The sequence below is a fragment of the Papilio polytes genome, unplaced genomic scaffold (genome assembly GCF_000836215.1).
Source record: "Papilio polytes unplaced genomic scaffold, Ppol_1.0 DF824091.1, whole genome shotgun sequence".
In the NCBI taxonomy this organism is placed as follows: domain Eukaryota; kingdom Metazoa; phylum Arthropoda; class Insecta; order Lepidoptera; family Papilionidae; genus Papilio; species Papilio polytes.
In genome coordinates, this window is record NW_013525113.1 from 136285 (window position 1) to 147900 (window position 11616).

Here is an 11616-nt window from a genome sequence, read left to right on the forward strand (position 1 = left end):
TCTGCACATTTAAGTTACATTAAAAAGGAAATTATCTTTTAAGTAGACTGATTTAACGTATATATGGTTTTATATGTGAATTAATCTTATCTCCTTTGAATTAACGTTACATTTTTATTACCTAAAATAAGATAAATCTAATGTTCAGCTGGAAATTTTCTTCAATGACTTACATTACGAAAATTATTCGCTTCGTCACCAATCAATAGTATCTAAGGGACTAGGGAATCACTGAGCGATTGACTTAGTTATTTTGCTAAAGAAAATAAATATAGAATTGATGTATTTATTGTGAACAGGAATCATACATTATACTTCATACTTATTTTAGAAATGCGAAAGTTTAGATGCATGAATGTTTGTTAGAGTTAGTAGCCTAAACGGTTTAACGGATTTCGATGAAATTTGGCATCAGATTCAGAGGAAAGTCTGGAAGAATACATAGGTTACTTCCAATTGTGGTTTTTAATTCCGCGAGGACGGAGTCGCGGGCGAAAGCTAGTTATTAAATAAAATATAGTTAAATTATTAAACACGCGGTAGAAACTGATTACCTGTCAATACCGCAAACAATATATTTACTGTTTTATTTAAAAAGCACATATTGTTAACTGCTATCAATATTCCATTGAGTGAACGACGTGTGAGATCCACGTCAGTCCTTCTGACAGTCGGAATATGAAATTACTTCATATCTGTCAAAATGTAATCGATGTAAGAGATACGGGTAGAGCAAGGGCGGCACTAAACTGTTCGCAAGTGGTTAACATGCTACAAACTTCTTAACACCACTTGATTGATGCGGGATCCTTCGGTATTATACAATTTAAAAATCAAATGTATATTAAAAATAGTTATTAATTAAACAAAATAATTAGTTAAAATTTAGTACCATTAATATTAAGGAGTTATTTGCGTGGGCAGTAACTTCCAACGTGACATTTAAGCACAAAGATTAAACGATTGTTTTGTGTTGAAGTTTAATCATTAATTATCTGAAGTTATGTGAACTTTTACAAAGTAAGACTTCAAACATATTACTTGACTAGCTGTTCCCGTGCGGTTTCATTCGTATAATATTAAAACAACTTTATTTTTAAACATAATGTCACATTTTTAATAATGTATGACTTTATGTTGGCAACCTGTAGCTTATTATTTTCCAATTTTTTTACCCCCTAAGTTTAAGAGGGTTAAAACATATAGCCTAAAGCGTGTCGTAAGTGTGGGGCTTTTTATTAAAGAAAGAATTATTCAAAAATATCTTCTTGTTATTACTGACATCCTACGCTACAAAGTAGTTTGTGTTTACGCTTTATTATATTAATATAGATAGTTAATTAAACGATAAAGTGTTTGTAATGTCTTTAATATCATGATTCTTATTTTAACAATACGGTAATAATATATTTGTAATGTGAATCAATGTCACTTTCTGCTTGACAGCGTATTTTGAGTGGAGTTAATGTGAGCTTTTCATTTATACAAAAAGCTTTCTCTTGTATTTCAAATAAAAGGGCTATTTTCTTAATGTACTGCTATCATAATTTAAACATTATAACACGCAGACAGAGGAATACAGTATCAGTATGTTTTTGTTTTATTTTTAAATAATAATTCTAAAGAAAATTCCTAGTATTTACCATAGCAACTGTAGCCAAAAGAAGATAAACAAATTTTATAGTAATTTAAATTGTAGATATTTGGTCACGGATATAAAGGTTTCTTAAACTTTCATATCATATATAAGGATAGAATACTACCGTACACTTTGATCCTAGATACGAGAACTGTGAAAGTCTTTGTGAATGCAAAATGCTACTGGACAGGAAATGTGCGGAAATGACCCGTTCTCAAAGGAAATTGTACACGTTTTACTTACATACATAATCTATTGATTTTAAAGAGTATTGGGACTTTAATGGGGAATTAAATAAATACAACACATTAAGTTTATTTACTACAAAGTAGTTTTTCTTATGAAAATATTGCTGCATTTTAAGTAAGTGTGTGACTTCTTATAAAACACCAATCTCATGACGGAAATTGTCTATTTCTACGCCAAAATTGCGCACGTCTTTGTTGTAAATACACTTGGTTTTTGTGTTCCTTTCATAACTTTAATTTGTAGTTGAGTTGAACAAGTATTTTATGAATAAAATAACACTGTTAAATATTTTTTTTTTGAATTTTTTGCCTTACACAGTTCACGGAATGCTTTAATTGTGGTGAAACAGGAACACACAGTACCACAAGTCGGGGTTAAACTACGTTAACAGCGTTACTTAAGATTCATTTAACGAGTTAAGTGGCAAGGAAATGAAATTCAGTACGCTACCGGAGTAAATTTAAGAAACTTGTTGTCATTAATTTAAAAACTAAATTCATTTGTATTGTTTATATAAATGTGTAGAGACATTCTTATTTCAAATTCGAAGAAATGAAAGCTTTTAACATAAAATATTCAGTACCTTAGTATTCAAGGAAGCCGCGAAGCATTCAAAAGTTATATTTCATACAATACAAGGTAAAGTCAACACGTGCTTGTTGGAATGCCTCGCGGCACAACGTACTGCGCGAGCTCTAGCAAGAGCAGGAGGTATTCAGTAGAATACCTCCACAAACTTAAATAACTTTAAGTTTTCGTGATGATAAATATTAAATATAAAACATCCGCAGTTAAAAAGTTTTACGATTTACTTTACAACGACAAATTCCTAAAAATATATTCGTATTCTGATAATTTCTTTATGACCTTTTCATTTAGCCATTCATTTTATATTGTTTCTAATGTGTCTATTTCAAAAAGAATATTATGAAAGAAATAAATAATTTTTAAATGAAAACATTTTACATTTCAGACTTATATATCTGGGGTCAAATCAAGACCGGTTGTAATCGTATTACGCACGCAGACGAACTGTTGGCGTACAAAAGGTAGAACCAGTCAGCAATTACAAGCAGAATTCGCACGTTCTGCTACCGATGGTCAAAGCTCGGCTCGTATCGACTGCGGGTAAAAGAAAGCTTTGTACTATTGAACAATCAACTTTTTCTATTCTTATTTACTAATATTTCGTGTCTATATATAAAAATAAACACGCAAAGTATATACATTTAACAATAAAATAACACTTTTAATACATAAAGTTGCTTTTAAAATAAAAGAAAATTCACAAATACTGTATAAATTTAAGTGAAATATTTCTATATTGTAAGAAAACGTTAAATCTCTGTATCACATTATCTTGCATTTCAACGAATACATTAAATTAATTGTAGCAATAAATTTAGCGCGGCCTACACACCGCCGGCGCCGCACCGCCGCAATTGTATCGCGCGTGTGAACCGTCCTTGTTGCTGGGTTTACACGGCTTTACATAATTTATGATCATTGATAACGTTTCGATAATTTCGTATACATGTAGTAATTTTGTATTAACAAAGGATTAACTTAGTACAATGCTTCTTGTATTACTTTACATTTGGCCACGATACTAATTCCTTACTTACTATTTTTATAGCATAAATGCAGGATTTTGGATGGATATTTGATACCATATTTCGTTGAAACGGCTTAACGGGTCAAGGTGAAATTTGGCACTCCATGTAGGACATAGTCTGGAGGAACCAAAAGGCTACTTACTAAGGTATTTTTTAAAATTCCAAAGTGTTGGGAATAAGCTAGTTTCATAAAAATGTAACGTATACCCCTTAAATTATGACTATTGTATTTATATAAATATTTATATGATAAAAATGACTTTAATTTATATTGTTTCATGGTAGTTTAAGTATGCATGCAGATAAAAAAATATATGAATAAGGAAGTCTAGTTTTGTTTACCTGTGAAATTGTCACAATCCCGTGCGGGCGGAGATAAAGTGCGTTCATAAAATTGTCACACCCTTTTCGTGTTCACATCGGATGGGAATGAGCCTCTCTTGTTGAAGGTGCGCTCTTACTTTGCTGATATAAACGAAATCCGAAACTAGTGCCAAAAAACTATTTTGTTACGTATTCATTAGACTCTATAATTTTATTTACTTGAAATACATGTTATAAAGCCCCATACTTGCAATTTAATATTATGGAAGTATGTAGAAAAATGAATGTAAAATAACTTGATTTAACTTGAGCCTCCAAGTACCTGACCTTTACCCTTTTTCTTTCATGTTATATTAACGCTTCACGCAGTTTAATTATCAAAAACATTCAAGGAAAATTCCACGTCCGTTTAGAAGGTAAAACTTAGAAATTTATAGTTACTCCTTTATTTCCAACAAAAAATATAACACAAAATCCAGATTTTAAAAATGTACATTTTTACACAGCGTGGTGTAAATCGATTTGTTTTCTTCGCCAACAAATTTCCATTTGGTACAAACGTTTAGCATTACAATGCAGCTCCCCGTTGTTTTGTAAATAGATTGTTATTATTTGTAAGGAAGGATAATAACTGGATTTGTGTTCGCATTACAGACGCCTCTCTCAAGGTGTTTGTTGATTTTCGACGGAGAGATGGAACGATTTCCACTTTTGTACTCTTTGTTGGATCCGCACCTTTATTCATTTCCTTTTACTGAAAGAAACGACGACCTTTGTTTTACACGAAGCTTTTTATCCTTTGTAATACAGATAGATCTAGGTAAAATGTTCTTAAAGTTCTTATAGTTTTAATGTTTCAAAATAAAAGACAATCTGTCTCTTTCTTACATTAAGTAACACGATAACTATTCAAGAATAAAACTTCATTTAACCTTACTAATATTAAATATGCGAAAGTTTAAATGGATTGTTAGAGTTTGCAGCCTAAACTGCTGAACTGCGGATCTCGATGAAATTTGACATAGACATAGAGGATAGTCTGGAAGAACATACCACTTAGTTTTGTTTTGTTTTTTTATGATTTCACCCGGATGGATCCGGGAGCTAAAGTTAATATTAAATAGTACAAAAGTAGAACAATAACTTTAAATAACACAAAAGATCTCATTAAAGTAGATTTATAAAGTTTCCATTAGAAAGTAAATGAACGCTGGACAATGGACAAGATTATCGCTTGATGAACATTTCATCCAGTTTTATTGTAACTGTATTGAAATAAAACGAACGAGAAAGTTACGTTTAATTAGCGATAACGTTTGAAACTTTAATAATAATTACAAAGCTTTGGTACGTTTTGCTGACTCACGTTTGTACTAATTGGTGAAATTGCTCAACAATTATTACAATTAAAATGTAAATTCAATTTAAACAATTACCATAACAGCTGTCAGAGATATCAGTACAATTTACTTATGTATAAAACACAGTATATCATTGTTAAATACAACATTTGGGAAAGGGACTTGTTACGTTTTCGTTTGCGTCTTACAATTTAACAAATCATAAAATTGCACACATCTTTGTTCCTTTCCATAAGGCATAGCATCCTACTTCTTAATTTAAAGCGATAATATACAATTGTTATATGTTCTAATTCCATTATAATATAGAGCCATTCAGCGCGAAATGTCGCACATGTTATTTATTTAGTTAAATTTATTAGCGGAGCTATGTACACAGTCCCGTACATTCAGCTCTGTGGGTACATTTAATTAACATAAATTCTTAAACCATTTAATTGGGAGGTAAATAATATTTAGTACAAATATCATTAAACTGATTATATCAATCTTATTCGAAATATCTGTCTTATTGTAATGCAGATTGGCTTTTGTCCGCGACTTTATATGTTCGGTTTACCTAAAATTGTTAATATAATATTTATTGTTTTTTTTATTATTGCAAATGCAAATTTAATAAAATGAAGTTTATTTTATTTCTAACAAAGTAGATTTTTCTATTTAATAAAAAAATATGAAAGCCATTGATAATTCCGCACGCAACGCTCTTTGGGGTGCGGGGTGGGGCGGGGAGGGTTCAATTTAATTCCGAGACGCAGCATCTGGCCTCTGCCTTGTTTCATTTCCACGCAGCTCACACAAAAAACGTAGACTCTTTGACAACAACTGTACTCTTATTTACTCACTCCTTCCTTGTAGACAAGTTATTGACAAATTACTTAAAGCAAAACAATACATCATGAAAAAGATTTTCAAGAATTATAGGTGATGTCTTAAGAACTTCGGATCAGACGTGTAAAGAAGTATGACTAACTAGCTTTTATCTACAAATGTATGGATTTAGAAGATAATTTTATGCAAAAGATGATCCTAATGAACTTGTTATTTATTTTTGCCCATTATTAAACAATATTTGTGTGGCAATAAATTACAGTTAACAAGCATAGTTAAGTAACGTATAGTAAAGCAACATTGTTGTAAAGGCCGGTGCTCCGTTTGTGTTGAAAACAACTAGTCCCTTGGCGGTGATATAGCATTAATACAAAGCGGTAACAGCTATTGTGCTAACTTTACGGAAGTACTAATTTCATTCACACAATTGTTTATTTCTTTCCTCTTTAATATATCGCATTTAGAGCTCCGGATAATTTTAGTAATTTGAAACAGAAGGTTTTAAATGTCTTTTGTTGAGATTGATAAAAAATTATATTTCAATATTTATACTCAGTTTATTAGGTTTTTTTTATATACCAGACTAACATGACAGATGTAGCAGAGAATTCCTTGCGCGTCAAATGTGATCATGAAACAAAGTAACATCGTCTAGACGAGTTAAGACCTGCAATAAAGATAACAGTAAAAGAAAGCGAATTTCCTTAAAAAGTTTTATGACCGACGTTGTATAAACTAAATGCATATCAAGTATAAAAAAATGCAAAGAGTACAAAAACTATCTGTAACTAATCCTTATTTTTATGTCTTAATTGAATAACACACTAATATAAACATGATACATATATCTAAGGACCTTTTGTATGGTGCGTGTAACTGAAATGTTTACCCTGTCCTGAAAGCTTCGACAAATAGTCTCTCCCCTCTCAAAGGTCGTCTTTGATAAATATGTCGCATAAAACCTTGCAAATGGATTTAATTTTCTGGGTCATGTACGCGTTTGTAGCAATTATTTGTTTGAAAATGGCTCACGGGGAATAATATCTTCGTGTTATTTTCGTATTATATTTATTATTTGATACACCTTTTGTCCTTTTTTAGATATATTTTTAGCGACTCCCAATAACATAATAGAAATTTGTGTTATTAATACTAAAAATAAAGACGTACGAGTATAAACAATTAAAGACACACATACAAGTAGGCTCCGCGTGCAAAGTAATAAATTAACCAAATTGTTTGTGAACGCGTCGCGTCGTCTCGTCCCCGCCTCGTCTCCACCTCGTCGCCACCTCGCATCGCTCATGTATCATCTTGTTAAAACTTTCTGTCGCTTTCCTCCTTGTAATTTATTACATCAACAACATTAAACAACTTTTAAAATTCTCCAACGACAGACAAGATATCGGTTGTTCACATTTACAAAAAAATATCAGGAAATAAATATGAGCATATTTTTACGGTCCATACGACTATACTATTTATACTAGAATACGATTTATTATATTTTTCGTTAAATATATTAATGATATTTAATTTGTAAGCAAATTGGTAACCAAAAATAGTCTAAGTCGACTAAATCTATTCCACGTCACAGAGAGACGCAGGTGAAATGGCTGCGACCACTTCGTTAGTGCAGCAAATAGATTCCTTTAATTAGCAACAAGTCCAGCGGACCGGTACAACCTAAATTCCTCACAGCTGCATATATATAGCAAATCTATCGCACCATTAATATAAATAGGGAAGATTTAATTGTTAGTTTGCATAGAATAAGCTACGACACAACTGAACCGATTTTAAAATTTCCTTTACTGTTATAAAGCTACATTATTATTGAGTAAAATGTATATGTTATTATTGTTAATAATTCCGTTTTAACGAATTCACGAGCAAAAGCTAATATGTTTTAAATACTTTGCTATTATGCTTAAGTACTTAATCTGTAATTAAAATTATAATCACTTATACTTACACTGACTCAAATAACGAAACGAAACTAAGACCTTTGTGTATATCAGAAAGTCATAAAACAAAGGCGCCGACAAAAGCGGGACATGTTAGGATTTTTACATTCGTAGTCATGCTATGCAATAGATAAAGACTTGAAAAAATAAGAAAGCAAATATCCAAGCGGAAATCCTCTGTTTGTATTGCAAACGTCGACTAATTGTCTACCATCTATTTGCTATGTCTGCGGACGGCACTGTGTTAGACGTCCTCGTGAATTGAAACCGTGTCCCGTCCCTAGGGAAATAAGATAAAACGGCACAAACATCCATCTTGAAAATTGCTCCTAAAATAATTTTCATTAATTAGAATTAGAGTACAAATATTTAATAGTAATTGAAAACTAGTCAGAGAAAATTATAGTCATTTGTAGTCTGCAAAAAACGTTTATTGTACGTCCATCAGTAGTGAAGCATTCCCAGAGGTACAGCGGCGTTGTCGAATACTTTACCCACTTCGGTAGTAAAGCGCTGCGTCGCTTTTTGATAAATTCTGACAAATAAGGTGAGTTGACGCGAGGGATTTTCAAACCATTTATTTACATCCATCTATCCCAAGCAAATTGTATTACTAGAAAAAGTCAGAGAATATAAATGACGTAAATATTAACTTTCTGACCGAATGACATTTTCATCAAACATTTAACTGAATTCTAATTGAACAAAAATCAAATTCCCATCGTTCTTTTTTAATATAGATAACTAACTACTTCTATTTGCTAATAGTTTATTAATCTAGCTTTATTTGACTGTCTTCATCAAACTAATACTATAAATGCGAAAGTTTAGATGTATCCATCTAGGATGGATATTTAGAGTTTGAAATCCAAACGGCCGAATGGATTTCGATGAAGTTTGGCTTAGTTGTAGAGAATACTCTGGAAGAACACACAGGCTACTTTATTTAGTATCAAGCGGACGGAGTCGCGGGCGAAAGCTAGTAATTGAATAAATGATGAAAGATTTTGATTTCTGTTTGTAATTGATTGATTTATGAAATGCACAAGATTTGATGAATAATGTATCACAACGCTATCTGATGGTTTACCTAATACTCAGCGATTCCCAACTGATAGAGTAATAATTTGCAGATTCACAAACGTTAATATTAACTTTTAATTACACCGATATCTTTACCCTTGGAAATATTTACATAGTTGTAATAATTCTCTTGATAATTGCTTCCGTGGTTTAGTTTGCACAGTATCAAGGTTTATACTAACAGATTGTTCTATTATTATTAATATCAGTAGAAATGTTTTAAGGTAATATTAATAACTTTTTGATTTACTTGTCAGTCTGAATAGGAAAAGCTTGCTTTTAAGCTGATATTTATTATTTTCAGAATAAAATAACATTAACTACAACTAGCATAAATAATACATTTGATAGCAAACAGCCGTCATACAAAGTTGCTCCGTTGTACCACAGCATGGTACTGGGGGGGGGGAGCAAACTTGGTGGAACAAAGCACAGTGTTGTTGCAACAACTGAACAGCTACGAAACAGAAATGATTTATTCATGCTTAGGTCATAACATAATTAACTCCGCTAGTAGAATTAACAAAAAAAACAAAACAAATGAAATTCGCGTTACTTTAATTCAGGAAAGAAGTTGAAAGAGCAATTATTAAAGTAGTGTTCATAGCTGTCAGAAACAATGTAACAAGCCGCGTGTTTCACTTAACTGCACCGAAATCCACGAAACTGGCTTTAATCGTATTACATGCGCACTCCAATTGTGGCAGCACAAAAGGCAGATGGGAGCCGGTAATTACAGGCCAGAATCCGCCCCACGTTCAACACAAAGAGCACGGTGAGGGGGTACGGGGCAGGGGGAGGGGACAACGCTTATCGCAGTCCTCCCGGCAATTAGCCCACTTCGCCACGAATCGAAAGCTAACCGTTTTAACTTGGAATTAACACGTCTAACGACTGTCGGTTTCTATTGACTAACGCACTACTTGCATAGAAATGTGTGTCTCGTTATTTGGCAACATCTACAAGTATATTTAGCAACTACACATAATCTAAAGCTTCTCGAGTGTCAACGAAATGTTAATAATACTTATTGCCTGTCCCTTAAATTGTTGGTTAACAATCCATCGTATAAAATATGCGATAGAAGTATCGCATTTTAGTACAGCCAATGGTGAGACAGGCCCTTAATGTAGAAAACCAAATCAAACTTAATAAATCGTTTCGTTAAAAGCTATTGCGTATTGCTGATAAAACATATTTGCTTTTCATCTCTGAAAATGGTTAATAACTTTCTGTCTGTGACGTTGATATTAATTAAATTATCTTATCCAATAATCATTCCTCTGATATGTGGTCGAATAATCTGTTGTTTTACCGACCATATTTGCGATCATGCACTCACTGACTCATTTATCACACACTCAGTGGCAATCACTGATTTTCTTTGACGTTCGCATCCTGTCGAATTTCGCACATTCCTGGAGCTTTATTCAGCGTCCAGCGGCGGCGCTGCGATCGCATGTATTTCTCCACTTGTACCGCAAACTAAATACGAAGCGTACTTCACATTTGTAAAACGGAATCGCTGGAAATTACTCCCAGTATTTTACAACTGCTGTTTTATACCATAATAAATTTAATCTTAAGTCGTAAATTAGAAATGAGGAAAGAAATACGAGCATCCGAATGTACAAAGTGTTGTCCGTTTTATTGCCGAGGCATTAAACGTGTTTTGTCTAATTGTTACATTTAATTAAATTTGTTTCTTTGGTTTTACAAGCTCTCGACCGTTATGCTTGAATTTAAAATATACCTCTCAAAGTTATTACGTGATTAAATAAATTTTTACTGATAAAAAATTAAGTGATTTTAAAAACGCTGTATGAAATATCAACCACGTTTCGCTAAATTGTTCGATAACCTTGTTTAACCTAACGGGACATTGACGTGACATGTATTTTCATATTAATTACACGGACCACTTTTAACTCGATGGCGTCGCGTGTCGTCACAAAGGCGTGCGAATGCGGGGAACTATCGAACCGGAAAGATAACTCAATGAATTATGTGTTACACCATTCAGCCAGCCGTGACGCGGCGCGGGATATTTCAATATTTATAAAATAATAAATTTTCAGTAAAACAGAATATTATTTTTTATGACAATTCCAGTAGTTATGCGTTAATCCGTTGCGTAGATCTTAATTACGTAAAGTATTTAAGGTCTTGGAAAAGGATTACAGTCGTCCTAAACTTTTCATTCCGAGTAAAAACTGTTTCAAATCCATTAGCGAAACGTCGCGCTGTTGCCTTAATAGTTTAAACGACTGTTCACTTAAGACGTACAAATAAAAAGTATTTTAAATTGATTCTTAAGTACTTTCTCATTATGTATTTTGTCTTGACAATTGTTATGTTTTATTTCATTTTATGTACTTCAATTTTAAAATCTAATTTTCCTACTACAAGCCACGTAACATTTAATATATTACAAATAAATTTAAAGGGATTTATGTTTAAAACAATAAAATAAGATTTAAACCGCAATTGTAATGAGCAAGTTGTATTTGAATTTAATCGTAGCACCTACTACACGTAGCTATCGG